Below are 17,862 nucleotides of genomic sequence, written 5' to 3'. Positions count from 1 at the left end.
TTTCGACAAACGCACACTGGCAAAAATGAATCCAAATTCCCACTAATTAAAGGCCGCTGGGCTGGATACCTTAAATATAGCATTTCTTATGTAAAATTGGGCAACAAATTGATTGGCGATGGTTTCATTTTGGACAGGGCACGGGAGATGGTGTTTTTCGCCTCTTTTTACCCTATTTTTGCGTTTTTTTGGAAGTATAGACCCTTTTCCGTGCCCTGCACAGAATGAAAATTTCACCTATCGATTTATTGGCCAATTTTACATGAGAAATGCTATATTTAAGGTATCCAGCCCAGCGGCTTTTAAATTAATAGGAATTTGGATTCATTTTTGCCAGTGTGCGTTTGTCGAAAATTGACATCGCCAACCAGCGTTGCCGGTGCTATCAATGTTTTGACTGGTTGTCGTGTGTGCCAAAAAGAGAAGCACACATTTTCATTTGTCAAGTCTCTATAAGTGATCTTGTGTAGGTGTGATGAGATGCGTTTGCCTTCGCCATGGCAATGACAGCAGTCGCCAACCGTTGGGAACGGTTGGCGGCAAAAATAGAAATAATTCTATTTTTTGCAACAACAACAAGCGACGGTCGACCGCTGTGTTCTGATTGGTCGAAAAAGAACGGAACGGTAGCGGTTGACCGCTACAACGGTTAGTCTAATACAGGCTTTACACTACACCCGCTATTCGGGCTTCCTTGTCGACAGCATACATCCAACGTGTGTGGGGTTTGCCTTAAAGTCGTCCAGTGGGGCCGTTTTGAAAAAAGACGGTCAAAAGACTTTTCTCACTTTTTCTTACATTTTAGGGGTTTGGTGTCTTCGGAAGAATTGTTCAGAATACTAATTCGAGTTAGCTGACATTTTCATATAATTGCTTATTAACGCGCACTTGGAAAAATCAACTTTTTCGTTTTGCGAGATATTCAACTTTGATCTTCGGCAAAGTTGTAGAGCTATCGATTTCATGAAACTTTGCCGAAGACACAAAATTCCTATGTCTTAATAATAAATTTCCTATGTCTGAAAAAATATAACCGTTTTCTTTAAAAGACTACCTTAAAACTAGTTTTTTCACTTAAATTATATCTTAACTACTTCTGATCGACTTGAGATGTTCTAGAAAGTTTTAGATAATAACAAAATACAAAATCTTCGGGAACTTTATATTTTCATAGTTTTATAGTATCACTTTTTGACTACTTTTTTCTCCTAAAGTTGATCAAAAGTGGTTAAGATAGCATTTAGGTGAAAAAACTAGTTTTGGGCAGTATTTAAGAGAACAAGGTAGTTAAAAAGCGATATTTTAAAACTATGAAAATACGAAGTTCCCGAAGAGTCCCGATTCTAAAAAATATGTGTACTTGTACCTCGAAACATGCCAAAACAAATGACGTTGAGTAATACTTCACAAACATTCTCAATTTTAAATAATTTGATTTTGAAAATTAACATAATTTTACCTTAAAATCGATTTATCTCGGAGTTGGTTTAACAGATCAACTTCTTTTTTAGACAAATTTGTATTTTTCTAGACTTTAAAACTTTCTAGAACATCTCAAGTCGATCAAAAGTAGTTAAGATATAATTTAAGTGAAAAAACTAGTTTTAAGCTAGTCTTTAAAAGAAAACGGTTATATTTTTTCAGAAATAAGACATAGGAATTTTTTGTTTTCGGCAAAGTTTCATGAAATCGATAGCTCTACAACTTTGCCGAAGATCAAAGCTGAGTATCTCGCAAAATGAAAAAGTTAATTTTTCCAAGTGCAATACTAGCTTAATAAGCAATTATATGAAAATGTCAGCTAACTATAATTAGTATTCTGAACAATTCTTCCGAAGACACCAAACCCCTAAAATGTAAGGAAAAGTGAGAAAAGACTTTTGACCGTCTTTTTACAAAACGGCCCCACTGTGCGTCGGCCACCACCCGAGTCACTGCTGAATATCTTTGCGGTCGCTCATCCGTCATTCATGCTTCGTGCGGTTTATGTCATGTTGATCAATAGCGGATCTTTGTTGCGAAAAACATAGCAAGCTTTGCATTTTTACTTTTTGATGCATCTTTTGAAGTATAATCGATGCATGTAAACACGTGGTTTTTGAAAATTCAAATTTCAGCTCAAATATTCCCGAATAGGTGCACCGCTCATATAATTTATCTTTAGTAGGCAACAATAATAATTAGTTATTGTTTATATGCATTGACAATACTTCAAAAGATGCATCAAAACGTAAAAATGCAAAGCCTGCTATGTTTTTCCCAACAAAGATCAACATAACATAAATGAACTTACGTTAAAGTTGTTTTGTTCCACGATTTTATGAGTTTCTGCAAATTTCTGCAAGAAATTTTAACTGCCGTGAGTGCAGAACACATGGACAATTCATTTGGTGGTAATCTTGCCGTGGGATGTGTTGGGAAACGGCAGAAAATCGAAAATTACTTGTCAACAGTAAATTTTTTGGCAGGAAAAATTGTTAGAAACCTATTTATCATGAAATAAAGTCTGCTGTAATATATAAAAAACAAAGATCTGATGTTGTTTTAAAAGTTCAGTGAGAATATCAGAGGTATAGTAGTTAAAAATATGAATTTTAACGGCAAAAACTTTTTTTTTAAACATTATTGAACATAATCAGATAGCTCAGTAAGATTGAGAAATAGCTACCTAGTGTCTTCAGTAAAGTTTTTTGTTATGTTATTTTGGAAAACTTTGCCAAAGAAAATATTCTTCTTATCTCACTTGTAGAGGGCGTAATCACGGATTTGTTGATGTCCAAAGAAGGATCATGTTTTACTCTAAAATTTTCCCGAAGACAGTATTGCTCTAAAATGTAACGTTTACGAGAAAATGACTTTTGACCATCTTTTTTTCATTTCTGAACCACAGTGCATCGGGAGAATCAGCGTGCGTGTAAAGTGCAAATTTTAGCGGATCTGTAGATTGCGGGACCTAAGTTGGTTATGTAAACCGTTAAAGGCTCTGTTCGCTATCCGTTTCTTCATCTCGTGGCTCACCTCGTTCTCATCCGTTACGAGTGTACCAAGATAAACAAATTCATCCACCACTTCGAAAGTATCCCCACCCCATCCATCACCACCGCAGCCATTATGTTTTCCGTTTTGACAGTGCTTATGGTGAGTCCAATTCTCGCAGCGTCCTTTCTGAGAGCCAATAGGGCCTATTGCACAGCTCCACGATTAACACCAATGATATCGATGTCGTTCGCAAAACCTAAAAGCATTGCAGACTTTCTGATGACGGTGACGCACCTCTGTACACCTGCTCTTCGTATAGTATAGGCTATGTTGAACAGCAAGTTCGAGAACCCGTCCGCTTGCTTCAGATCATCAACGTCACAAACGAGCAAGATCGCGCCAAATCACCGATGGTCGAATATCGACCATTTTGATTTGAATGAAACTTTGCACACGTATTTGGCTCAGCAAACTGAGCATTTTCCACAGATGGAGCGATTTTTTACACCCATGAGTTACATTCTAAAAGGGCGTATGCCTTTTGGCATAGGTTTTATTCGAAGCATTGTAGCCCAGAAACCGTTGGTTGTATAGAAAAACTGTCTGAGAATGAGTTGTAGGGAATTAAAAATGCACCATAAAAAAAATATACACTGTACAAAAAAATTTTTTTTTGACCAAAAAAATTAAAAATAAACATTAAATTTCAATTTAAAAAAAAAAGAGTTAAATTTTTTCATTATTTTTTTTTAAAGAAACTTGACATTAATACGCAACTTTTAAAAAAATGTTCAGGATGGAGAAATGAAAAATAATTTTTTTATGGTAGATTAATTTTTTTATAAAAATTCTAATTCAAACATTTTTCAAAATATTTGTATTCTGATGATTTTAAAAGATGCAGAGAGTCATTTTGAATCAAAAAGCTTTTGGTAGTAAACATTCTAAACGCATTGGTTTTCGAGTTATTTTAAATTTAAGCTCGATAAATTAATTATATTTCGGAAAATACACGTTTTTCTTAATTTATCCATGGTTCTCGAGCAAAAACCTTACGTTCATTGGAATGCTTGACCAAAAATATACAATTCATTCTTTGACAACAAAACGATTGGATTAATAACTCAAGCGCTAAAACTTAGCCTACCTACACGTCCCCCCTTGCCGAATGTTTTATAAAAAAATATGTTTGTCTTGCAACACTACCTACTTGTTTACTAATACTAACTGTTTTTAAAGTACGCAACCAATAACTAATGGGTTACTTATAATATCTATTTTCGTATATAAATACGATTGCACTACTCCAGATGTGTTAGTAACAGTTTGCATTTTGTGAAGATGAATAAAGTGAAAATGGAATACACCAAGCCCAAATGCTGTAAACCCTTTTCTGGTCATCGGTGCTCATCAAGCTTACGCAAATTAAACGAAAACGTTATTGCAAAATTTAAAACATTGAACAGTCAAGCTCATTTTAATACGTCTTTATCAATTTGTGATTCGTGTAGTTATTGGAATGATAGTCAAGCCACCATTCATCCCTTCGTTGTTTACTATTCAGAATCTGGAACACTTAAGAATACCAGCTTCATCATAATATCGGAAGTACTCCATCATGATACTGTTGCGGTTCAGGTGCTCATTGCCAAATTAATGAGTTTTTTGAAAACAACAATAGAGTTGAAAAAAGCGATATTATTGTCTGATGGAGCTGCCTCACAATATAAAAATAGAAAAAACTTTGCAAGTCTTTGCAAGTTCAAAACAAAATATAACGTCGATGCAGAGTGGCATTTTTTTGCGACTTCTCATATTGAAAGCCCATGCGATGCAATTGGTGGCATATTAAAACGAATGGCAGGAAATGCAAGTTTAGCTAAAGAACATGAACATCCCATTACAAGCGCAAAAGAATTGTATGATTGGTCTAATCAGAAAAGTAATAAAAATTCATCAAAAATGTCATTCAGTTGGGTATAATATGAAGAATATGAACAAGGAGTAACAGAATGGAGCAATATTTTCAAAAAATCTATAATAATAGCTGCCACACAAAAGTATTACTCTTTTGTTCCGATTTCAGAAAATAAGATACAAACGAAGCTGTTTTCAAAAGATGACGAATCATTTACTTAAGATGTATATGAAATATAAGGTGAAACTAGTTCTGTAAAGTATCTATGTCATGCGCACTAACACACAGTGGGCCAATTTACAAAATCCGATGAAAAAAAAAATATTTTTTAATATATAATAATAAATTAATTAAAACATAATTTACATTTGAAATTGAATTTAATAAATAAATTGGTCTCACAATAAAACGGGAGTTATTTAAATCAATCTTAAATAAGGTTGATAAAATGTCGCTGGAAAAATCTCTCGGTAGTCAAACCGAACGGGATATATTTTCCAAAAATGCAATCTGCTAAGTTCCTACAAGTGAATCTCCACCACGCTAAAGGCGCATCGGCAGTCCTTAGTAGGAGATTCAATAAGGAGGAGCTAGACATGGTTCTCATTCAAAAACCATGGTGCAATAAAGGTAATACATTAGGGATTCAAATGAATTCTGGCAAACTGTATTACGACGATTCACAGAGTTCGCCAAGAGCTGCAGTTCTAGTGAACAAAGCAGTGAAATGCTATCCTGTGACAGAATTTGTAAAACGAGATATTGTAGCGGTCATGGTTCAGGTGCCAACCACCAGGGGGAATACTGAGGTAATTGTTGCTTCGGCTTATTTTCCAGGTGAAATAAATGAGGCGCCTCCTCCTGAGATTGCTTCGTTTGTCAAATTTTGCAGAGACAATAATAGGGCATTCATCATAGGCTGTGATGCCAACGCTCACCATACAGTTTGGGGGAGCAAGGGCGTTAATGGTCGTGGTGAGTGCCTATTGGAGTTTCTCTCGTCGAATAATATAGATATTTGCAATAAAGGTAACAAACCAACATTTACAAACGCTATCAAAGGTGAAGTTTTGGATCTGACGCTATGCAGTCCAGCAATTTCTGAGAAAATTGCTAACTGGCATGTATCGGATGAAACCTCACTATCTGATCACAAGCACATTTTGTTTGAATGGATTGGTGGGAAACCATCATCTGTTACTTACAGAGATCCTAAAAAAACAGACTGGGATCAATATGCACAATATTTGCGAAAAGATTCACCTTTAAATTGTAGCAGAATTGAAACAGTTTCAGAATTGGAATCTATGACAATTCAGCTAAATGAAATGGTGATAAATGCATACAATAATAGTTGTTCCGCCAAACAATCGCCATCAAGTAGGGACGTGCCATGGTGGAACAAGAAGCTTGAAAGTCTTCGAAAAAATAGTCGGAAACTTTTTAATAAAGCAAAACGTACTTCAGACTGGGCTCAATATAGAAGAGCCTTAACTGAATATAGCAATGAAATCAGGAAATCTAAAAGGAGGTCTTGGGTTCAAATGTGTGAATCTATAGAAAGAACTCCAGTTGTTTCCAGATTACAAAAGACTCTTGCCAAAGATCATACCGTTGAGCTTGGCAATCTAAAGCGTCATGACGGAATCTATACTAGTGGTCCTCGTGATACCTTAAATCTAATGATGGAAACGCATTTTCCCGGTTCTATTGAAAAGACGGATTCAGCCATCTCTGATTTAGTTGAAATTTGTCCCACGCAGACTAGCTCTGGGTCTACTGGAACTGAAAGTACTGTATTAGATGCGGCGGATGAAATTTTTACGAGAACCAGGGTGGAAAGTGCTATGAGATCCTTTGAGCCTTTCAAGTCTGCAAGTGTAGATGGAATATTTCCAGCGTTGCTTCAAAAAGGTGAAGCAATACTGATTCCTTCTTTCATTGAGATTTTCAAGGCCAGTTTAAGGTTGAATCATATTTCATCAAAATGGAGGGTAGTAAGAGTAATCTTCATACCTAAAACTGGGAAGCGTTATAGGACGCATCCTAAATCATTCAGACCCATTAGTCTTTCTTCGGTTTTGTTGAAGACAATGGAAAAAGTGCTGAATGATTTCATTCATACATCCTACATGCAAACAGAACCGCTTTCAAAGTTCCAGTTTGCCTATCAAACTGGAAAATCCACTATCACAGCGCTTCATACGCTGGTTATGAAAATTGAAAAGTTACTTTCAGCTAAAGAAATTGCTCTGTGCTCTTTCTTGGACATTGAAGGTGCTTTTGATAACGCGTCCTATTCTTCAATGTCTAGTGCAATGAGGAAAAAAGGATTTCACACGAGTATTGTTGACTGGATTCATACCATGCTTGCAAAAAGAGAAATCACTTCTGAGTTTGGAGGCTCGTCTATCACGATAAGGGCAACGAAAGGATGTCCGCAAAGAGGAGTTCTTTCGCCACTTATGTGGTCTTTAGTGGTTGACGATCTTCTCAAAAGCTTAGAAGCAAAAGGTTTCGAAGTTGTGGGCTTTGCAGATGACATAGTCATCTTGGTAAGAGGAAAGTTCGACAACATAGTTTCGGAAAGAATGCAGGAGGCTCTGGAGTATACCCAGTCTTGGTGTATAAAGGAGGGTCTCAGCATTAATCCGTCAAAAGCTGTAATCGTACCTTTCACTAGAAAGAGGAAATTCAATCTAAAAACTCTCAAGCTTGGAGGAGTAGAAATTCCATTCAGTGAACAGGTTAAATACTTAGGAGTTATCCTTGATGCCAAGCTAAACTGGAATGCACATCTTGACTATGCAATCAACAAGGCGGTCAGTGCATTATGGTTGTGCTCCAAAACCGTTGGAAGAAAGTGGGGCTTGAGACCAAAAATGGTGATGTGGATATTCACATCGATTATACGTCCAAAACTGACCTACGCTTCGTTAGTATGGTGGCCGAAAACCAAAGAATCCACCGCCAGAACAAAGCTAGATAAAGTTCGAATACGTGCAACTTGAAGCGGAAAAGAGTGCATTGAGGCTCAAACGAACAAAAACTATCTTGTCAGGTGATCTTGTGGGGCACCTGACTATACTGGACTTTTTCAAAAGAGGGCCAGTGATGAGTATGAATGGAGACTGGATGGCACCTCAGGATAACCATGATATTCCCTACAAGGTATGCGAAACGTCGCGTACAGACTGGGAAGTCGGAGTTCCTGATGTCCGTCCCGGGTCAACGATATTTTTCTCAGATGGCTCAAAAATAGGTACCAAAACTGGTGCAGGAATCTTCGGCCCTGGAATTAATATTTCAGTGGCAATGGGACACTGGCCAACAGTGTTTCAAGCAGAGATTTTTGCAATCCTTGAATGTGCGTATGTTTGTCTGACTAGAAAATACAAACATGCAAATATTTGTATTTTTTTCTGACAGTCAAGCAGCGCTGAAAGCACTTGATGCTTATAAATGCACATCGAAGATTGTCTGGGAATGTATTCTCACATTGCGACAGCTGTGACAAACAAACTCAGTAAATTTGTATTGGGTTCCAGGACATTGTGGCATTGGTGGGAATAAAAGGGCAGACGAACTTGCAAGACTAGGATCTAACTCACAGTTAATCGGCCCAGAACCTTTCTGTGGTATATCAAACTGTGCAGTGAAAATGGAGCTTAAACGCTGGGAGGAACAAATAGTGACAACCAATTGGTTGGATGTCAAAAAGTGTTCCCAATCTAAAAGATTTATAACACCAAACGAAAACCATTCAAAAAAGCTCCTAGAGTTCAACAAAAGAGCTCTTTGTACATATGTCGGCCTAGTAACGGGGCACTGTCCGAGTAGATATCATTTAAAGAACATTGGCCGGGTTCAGGATGATATCTGTCGCTTTTGTAATACGGAACGCGAGTCATCGGAACATCTGCTTTGCAGTTGTGGTGCATTTTTTAAAGGCAGATCAAGGCTTCTTGGCAAAGGCTGTTTACAGCCCAAAGAGATCTGGTTTTTGAATCCTGGAAAGGTGATTGGCTTCATAAACCATATTTCACCTGACTGGGAGCGTGTCGGTGCAGGTACCTGATCACTCACAACAATAGTGGTCATTGTATTTTGCAAAGGGACACGTATAGCAATTGACTGGGATATATTACAAAAGTTCACATCAATGGACAACGTAATCCTAATTCCCTAACAAAAAAAAATCTATGTCATGAAAAAACATGTTCCTAAGATAACAAAACTCGAAAATAAATATTTGATTCTTATATATATATATATATATATATTTATATCACTTAAAACATTTAACTCTTTTCTTGAGAACCGTTCGCCCAATCGTTTTGTTGTCAAAGAATGAATTGTATATTTTTGATCAAGCATTCCAATGAACGTATGGTTTTTGCTGGAGAACCATGGACAAATTAAGAAAAACGTGTATTTTCCCAAATAATTATAGTCTTTCGAGCTTAAATTAGAAATAAATCGAAAACCAATGCCTTTAGAATGTTTACTACCAAGAGCTTTTTGATTTAGAGAGTCATTACTCTCTGCATCTTTTAAAATCATCAGAATACAAATATTTTGAAAAATGTTTAAATTAGAATTTTCATAAAAAAATTAATCTACCATAAAAAAAATATTTTCCATTTCTCCATCTTGGACTTTTTTTTTAAAGTTGCGTATTAACGTCAAGTTTCCTTAAAAAAAATAATAAAAAAAATTCAACTCTTTTTATTTTTAAATTGAAATTTAATGTTTATTTTTAATTTCTTTTGGTCAAAAAAAATTTTTTTTGTACAGTCTATATTTTTCTATGGTGCATTTTTAATTCCCTACAACTCATTCTCAGACAGTTTTTCTATACAACCAACGGTTTCTGGGCTACAATGCTTCGAATAAAACCTATGCCAAAAGGCATACGCCCTTTTAGAATGTAACTCATGGGTGTAAAAAATCTCTGCACCTGTGAAAAATGCTCAGTTTGCTAAGCCAAATACGTGTGCAAAGTTTCATTCAAATCAAAAATGGTCGATTAAATTTTCGCGTATTTCCAGGCGATTTGAAATGATTCTGCTCAAACGCGTCCGAAGTTTTGCCCGTTGTTCTGGAGCATAATGTAAAACCATCAAGAATCGCACATATCAGCTTAGCAGTTTTGATGGAATAAGCTGCCACAACTCACTGTGTTTCGTACGTACGTACAAAATCGTACGTCGCTTTGAAGTCTTTAACAGTGATGTGTTTGCAAGTTTCGGTCTCGAAACTTGTCGAGGATCTGTTTCAAGGTGATTATCTGGTCCGTTGTAGATCGTCCCGCTCGAAAACCTTACTGGTATTCATCAACAAAGGCTTCCTGCAACGGACCTGTCAGTCTATGGAATAGAATGCGGGAGAGAGAATGCTATAGTGGAGTCGAAGTCTGTTTTCATAGATTGGGTATATGAGTCCTTCCAACCCGTCCAGTTGAAAATTGAACTTGAAAAAGTACCATCAATTTTTGCATTTTTTCCTGTCGCACCCTGCAGTTTCTCCTCAAACTAGGATAATCTGCCAAATTGTACTATAAAGACACTATGAACTTTAAACACATAGGCCGGGGTGGTTCTTCAATTCCCTACAAGCTTTTTTCACTTCGTCCAAGGTTTGCGGATCCACAGCTTGTTCATCCTCCTTAATGCCTTTATAGTTCCCCTCGACGACTTACTTCGAAGTGTTGTTTCATTCAATGAACATCCACTTAGTGGCACTTAAATAAAGTTCCCTAACAGCTCGAAGCCGACGCCACGTTTCCTGTTTTTGCATTGTAAAGGATTACTGTTACAGTAAAGAATTGTATGTTGGGCTATGATTAAGGAACACTGCATTAACTACGACCACCTGCTTACCAAAGCGACCTTTAATCATGAGGCTACGCATAGTTTATAACCTTTCGTGAAACTTTTGATAGCATCCGAACTTAGCAACTCACTAAACAAATGATCACTTCCATCCGCAATCCGATCATGTTACAATCAATTATTTCGTCAATTAGCGTAGCAACGTTAATCTCGTTCGAGTTGATCGCGCTGGTATAAATATTGGAAGATAATCATTTGTTCAACTTTCTTCCGTCTAATCTCTTACGATGCTTAACATCACATCACTCAGTGCTCAGATGTTACTGGAAACCGGTCGTCAATCTCCCTACTCACCGTACTTTGATGCGGGTAAGGTAAGACGCAAGCTATTATTTCCCGCTGCTGATACTAATATGGTTTATTTTCCGTCACAGTTGTGTATCCTCATGCTTGGGGCTGGGCGATTGCAGGGATCGTTGCGTTTGCACTCAAAGCAGCTTGGTGGTATGGATTGCTAGTGCTGTGGGCTTTTTTTGAGAATCAACTGCCACGGAACGTAGTTGCTAGAGATGCTGGAAATCACCAAAAACTAGACCGATGGACGCATGTGATTTTGGACTATTTGAGTGTGGAACCACGTGCAGACTGTCGGCAGCGATTGGTTTGTGAAGCGGAAGCGCTGGCTGGAGCTAGTACGTTATTGCGATTTGTTACCTACAGTGTTAGCGCTAAGCTCAGGCGAAGCGAGGACTGCGCAGAGATCGCCCCTCAGCAGCGATGCACGGAGACGCTTGGTGATTTATTTCTGAAGAAAATAGGTTGGTTTGGTGATTGAAAGTAAATAACAACATACCACTGTTAATTTAACTGTAAATGAAAATGTTTTAGCCAAAGAAACAAATAAATCTCAGAATTTTTAAAATATGATCTATTGCAATTTCGTATATCCGAGACTCTATGTTTTATTCCTCAAAGTCATGGGGGATTTCACAGCGCAATTTATTATTCCTGGATAAATTAATGTTAACTTCAAATATTTATTGGATTCAACGTTTCTAAAATGACGATCTAAAAAAGAAGAGCAATCTATAAAAGAGAAACAACTAGGGTTTCTAGTTTCTAGAGTTAAACAAGCTTCGATTTGTTCGTAGTTCGACATTCACTGAAGACACAATAATAAACATTAAATAGTTGTGATCAGGGCTCAACATTTTCGAAACAAAACAATGAAACTGATTATTCCGCGCTGTCACTTCGATTCGAACAGTTTCATTTTCACTTGAATCCTTCCGGCTGCTGTCAACAGGGGGTTCTTGGGGCTGTCCAACTCCATACATTTTTCATCTACCACTCATTGATTCTGGTTCCAGCGATTCTGGTACCCACTTTTTGGTTGGTTTGCCCTAAAACAGTTGAAATAGAGTCAACGTCCCATGATTGTTCATTAACTTATTCTCGAAAAAATACGTTTAGAGATGTGAAAAATCAATACTCAACGTTTGTTTCTAATACAATGTGTACTTTCAATGAATAAGATATTTTATGTAAGCATTTTAAATGAAATTTCGACACCATGATGAATTCATGATCGGTAGACAAAATTTTGACGTTTATACTCCCCTGGCTGTCAACAAATCACTTTTTTCTCTCTTCCCCGTCTGTTGTTCATCGGATCGTTTCAAATGCAACTGATGACTATTTCAATTGACGGAGAGAGTGACGGTGAGAGTGACGGAGAGAGAGACTCTTTCCTTTCCTTCAGCGTCTCAATTTTTTTTTTAAAGGGGGGATTTGTTAGTAGCTTAAGTATTTATGATAAATATTAGTAAATAATGAGTATGTGTGTCCAATCACAAATGGTGACTTCTCAACACTGTTAGAAATTTGTAATTTTAATTGTTAGGATTTGTTTGCTTTCGCAATTAGGAGTAGGGATTTAAACCTACTTGTCAGAAAAGGGAAAGTAAACTTACAACTAACTTAATTGCTAACTTATTGGCTATAAAGAGAGCTTATCGTAGCAATTGAGGATTGCAACGATTTTTGTCGAAAATTGTTAATAATTTTATTTGACATAGCGTCTATAGTTCAACACCAGTAAGTCTATGTAATTCGAGTGTACCAAACCAAGGAGGACGCTTCAAAATCATTTTCAGAATTTTATTCTGAATCCTTTGGAGCGTTTTCTTCTTTGTTGAACAGCAACTTGACCAGATCGGTACAGCATAAAGTATTGCTGGTCTAAAAATTTGTTTGTAAATCAAAAGTTTGTTCTTTAAACAATGTTTAGAATTCCTGTTAATGAGAGGATATAAACATCTCGTATATTTGATGCACTTGGCTTGTATACTCTCAATGTGCTCTTTGAAAATAAGTTTTTTTTCGTAAATTAGTCCCAAGTACTTAACCTTGTCAGACCAACTTAAAATAACCCCATTCATCTTGACAACGTGATTGTTGTTTGGCTTGAGGAAAGAAGCCCTAGGCTTATGCGGAAAAATTATCATTTGAGTTTTAGAAGCATTGGGAGAGATTTTCCACTTTTGCAAGTAGAAAGAAAAAATATCTAAACTTTTCTGCAATCGACTGCATATGACACGAAGACTTTTTCCTTTTACGGAAATGCTTGTGTGTTTTTTTTTTTTTTTTTTTTTTAAAGGTGGCGGGGAAATCTGCAAACAGACACCTGAGAAGAGAACTCAGGGTGTGGGGATGAGACTGGTGGAGAGATGCTGGGGTAGTTACACTCGCCCAGGCACCTACTGATCCCTGTCCCGACCCACTAAAACGCCTCCAGTCTCCAGCCCTGGTCTTCCCGGAACGACGGTTAAGTATTACGTCGGGGAGTGGCTTTTGTGCGTGATGCACCCTCTTTACTCTTATAACCTCCTAGCTAACTACCTGGAGACTGGTAATTAGCTACCACTGGCGTGTTGGTGGTTGACCCGCCACACACGTTGCAGCTCCAGAACAATCTGAGAGGCGGCCGCACAGACCGCGTTCCAGATGTCCGGGTCGTCGCACATCCTCCGGACTAGATTGTCCGGAGTAGTGCCAGGCCCGCTCACAGCCATCATGTTGCTCCTCGCTCTTACGAAACGGGGGCATACGAAGAAGACATGCTCAGCAGTCTCCTCCTCCTCCACGCACTCGGGACACATGGGGGACACCGCGTGTCCGAACCTGTGCAGATATTGCCTGAAACAACCATGGCCTGACAGGATTTGGGTCAGGTGGAAATTCACTTCACCATGTCGTCTCCCGACCCAGCCGGATATCTCCGGTATGAGTCGGTGCGTCCATCTGCCCTTTGTGGAGTTGGACCATTCCCGCTGCCAGCGGAGCATCGAGAATGACCTTCTGGTACCTCGTATGCCCCTTGTGTCACGTTGGTCGAAACACTCGCTGTCCTCCTTGATGGCGATGCTGATAGGCATCATGCCGGACAAGACACAGATTGCATCGTATGACACCGTACGATACGCACTCGCAACTCTCAGGCACATGAGCCTGTAGGTACTTTCCAGTTTACCACGGTAACTGTTAGTACCTAGCGCTCTGGACCACACTGGCCCACCATACCTAAGTATGGACGAAACCACGCTGGCAAGAAGTCTTCGCTTGCTGCCATAAACCGCTGAGCTATTGGACATCATACGAGATAGTGCTGCAATAGCCGATGAGGCCCTCTTACAGGCATAGTCGACGTGACTCCCGAACGTGAGCTTGTCGTCCACCATAACCCCCAAGAGCTTCAGGGATCGCTTCGAGGTGATGGTGCAGTCTCCGACTCTGACCACCGCCTGTTGCTCCGATTTACGGTTGTTCACAACCGTGACCTCCGTCTTATGATGCGCGAGCTCCAGTTTCCTGGAGCGCATCCAGTCCTCGACCTTGCGTATACAGTGCGCGGCCGTCAACTCGACCTCCTCGATAGACTCGCCGTAAACCTCCAGCGTTATGTCGTCTGCAAAGCCGACGATCACAACCCCAACAGGGAACTTGAGTTTCAACACTCCGTCATACATGACATTCCACAACACCGGGCCCAGGATAGAACCTTGCGGAACTTCTGCGGTAATTGGGACGCACTTCTGACCCTCCCCCGTGTCGTAAACAAGTACTCGATTCTGGAAATAATTTTCCAGAATCTTGTACAGCGACACCGGTACATGGATGCTCCTGAGCGCGAGCGCTATGGAGTCCCAACTGGCACTATTGAACGCATTCTTCACGTCGAGCGTGACGATTGCGCAGTAGCGTATTCCCCTTCTCTTGCGCTGAATTGCTACCTCCGCCGTCTTGATGACGGAAGAGATTGCGTCCAGCGTGGACTTGCCCTTCCGGAAGCCGAACTGGTTACTTGCCAGACCGTGTACACCCTCCGTGTACCTCACCAGTCTGCTGAGGATGATCCTCTCAAGCACCTTGCCCGCGGTGTCCAGCAGGCAGATAGGCCTATATGCCGACGGGTCCTCTGGCGGTTTCCCAGTCTTCGGCAATAAGACCAGTCTCTGCCGCTTCCACCTATCAGGGAAGAGACAGTCATCCAGGCACCTCTGCATGACTGCCCTGAACATCCCGGGGGCCGTTTTTATCGCCAGCCTGAACGCCAGGTTAGGGATACCATCCGGTCCCGGGCCTTGCTCACCTTTAGGGATTTGGCGATCACGATGAGTTCCTCATTCGTAACCCTTGCCTCCTCCCCTGCCTCGACACGGCTGTCGTCGCTCACGAATTGGATGCTCGGCAGGTTGGCCGACCATCTCTGGTCTATGTCTGAGATACTGGAACGTCGGACGTGAGACTCGACTGCCGGAGGCCAAGGACTTGGCTCGTGGCGTGGAAAGAGTCCCTCGATGATACGCTCCAGCATCGCTGGTGATCGCTCTGCAGGCGCCAGCGCGCCTTTAGTCTTGGCCATTACGATCCTGTAGGCGTCACCCCACGGATTTGTATTGGCACTCGCACATAGCCTATCGAAGCAGGCCCTCTTGCTGGCCTTTATCGCACTCTTTAGCATCGATCTTGCCGAACTGAATGCTGCGCGGCGCTCTGTCCTCTCTTCTTCGTTTCGCGCACGCTGCATCCTCCGTCTTGCACGGAGGCACGTACTGCCAAGGTCGGCTATCGCGTCCGTCCACCAGTAAACCGGTGGCTTTCCATTCCTAGGTTGGCGAGTCCTAGGCATGGTGGCGTCGCACGCTCGCGATAGCATAGCAACTAGTTGGTCAGCAGTCGGGCGGAGCCAACTGCCCCCCTCGCGCTCCCTTCTCATTGCCTCTTCGAATACCTCGGCATCAAAGTGCGATGTCTTCCACCCGCGAACGGTCGGAGTGTTGGCTCTACCCGTCGCTTGCCGCCTCTCATTGTTGTCTACACTATAACAGACCGCCTGGTGGTCGCTATTAGTGTAGCCATCGTCTACCCTCCAGTTCTTGATCAGTCCTGGGCTGGAGAACGTCACGTCGATGATCGACTCCGCACCATTTCTGCTAAATGTACTTTTGTTCCCAACGTTGGCCAGATCAAGGTTGAGCTTTGCAAAAGCCCCCAACAGGATCTGGCCCCTCTGGTTCGTGGAGCGACTTCCCCACTCAACAGCCCAAGCGTTGAAGTCGCCCGCCACCACCAACGGCGTTGGGCCCATTAGCTCCATGGATAACTGGTCGACCATCTGGGTGAACCTTCCGGTAGACCAACGTGGCGGAGCATAGCAACTGCAGTAGAACACTCCGTTCACCTTAGCAACTACGCACCCTTCTTCTGAGGTTGAGACAACCTCCTGAACCGGGAACTTGCTCGTCGTACCTATGGCCGCCAAACTGGACCTATCCGCAACCCAGTTACCGTTTCCGGGAGGGATGCGGTAGGGATCCGATATGACGGCGATGTCCGACAACGACTCAGTGGCTGCTTGGTGTAGCAGCTGCTGAGCCGCGAAGCAATGGTTCAGGTTCAGTTGCGTCACCCTTACGCCCGTGGTTTCGCAGCCGGCTTACCGGCTGGGCACCTGGGGCCTCCCATAAAGTGTTTGGCGTCCCGTTTCCCGGAACATACCATGCACTTGGGAGACTCCCCACAGTCCTTTGCTTTATGGCCTGCACCTCCACATTCCTGCACAGCTGGCTCCTATCGGGCCCCTTGCAGGTCCAGGACTTATGTCCGCCCTCGAAGCACCGGAAGCTGGTTGCTCTGGTTGCTGAAGTATGCCCAGAGGACATACAGACCAGCCGACCTTCAACTTGCCCTCTTTCAGGGCCAGGTTAGCGTCCGCCGACGGTAGTCGGAAGGTAGCTATCTGGGTCCCCGCCGGACCTTTGCGGAGGCGGATTGACTCCTTAGCCACCTCCACCCCGCACTTCGCTTTTAGGGCTTGTGCAATGTCGCACCCCTCAGTGATTTCGTCCAGGTTTTTAAGCTGGAGAGTCACTTCTGAGGTGAGTGCCCGCACTTGCACCTCCTTCCCTAGGACCTTTTCAGCTACCGTTTTGTAGGTAGCCTCCTTGTTCTTGGCGTCCTTCCGAAGCTCAAGTATCATTTCGCCAGTGCGAGATCGGCGGATACTCCGCACATCCGCCCCCAGATCCTTGAGCTGGGTTTCCCCCCTCATCTTCTTCAAGACTTCTGAGTACTTCGACCCATCCGTCTTGAGTATGAGGGCATCACCCCTACTCCGCGCCTTTTTGACCTTTTTTGGTCCTCTGGCCGCTCCGCCATCATGTCGCGTCGCACCTTCCCGACGCTTCCTACCCTCTACGGTAGTCCAAGGGTTGCCCGTAGCCTCCACCTGTGCCTTTTCCGCGGTGGACCTTGAACCGGTTGGCGTGTGTTCCCGTGGAAGTAGCACGACCAATCGTTTCTTGGTGTTCCCGGGGGGTGTTTCCCCCGGGGACTGCCTCGTTCGCTTAGCGACCTGCCCCGTGGAGCAGACCGACGCGAACGAGGGGGCGTCTGTCTGCACCTCTTTAGATGCAGTCGCCCTCCCGGTCCTGGCCGCTTTCTCGGCCGCCTTCACCCGAGCTACGAGTTCTTCGTGCTCCTTTCTGGCTTCATCAATGGTGCTCCGAAGCAGGAGGAGGCTCTGCTCCAGGTCGCCAGCGATGTTTCGCCTGTTCGCCAAGAACTCGA

The sequence above is a fragment of the Wyeomyia smithii genome, chromosome 2 (genome assembly GCF_029784165.1).
Source record: "Wyeomyia smithii strain HCP4-BCI-WySm-NY-G18 chromosome 2, ASM2978416v1, whole genome shotgun sequence".
In the NCBI taxonomy this organism is placed as follows: domain Eukaryota; kingdom Metazoa; phylum Arthropoda; class Insecta; order Diptera; family Culicidae; genus Wyeomyia; species Wyeomyia smithii.
Note: the sequence above shows the minus strand (reverse complement) of the source record.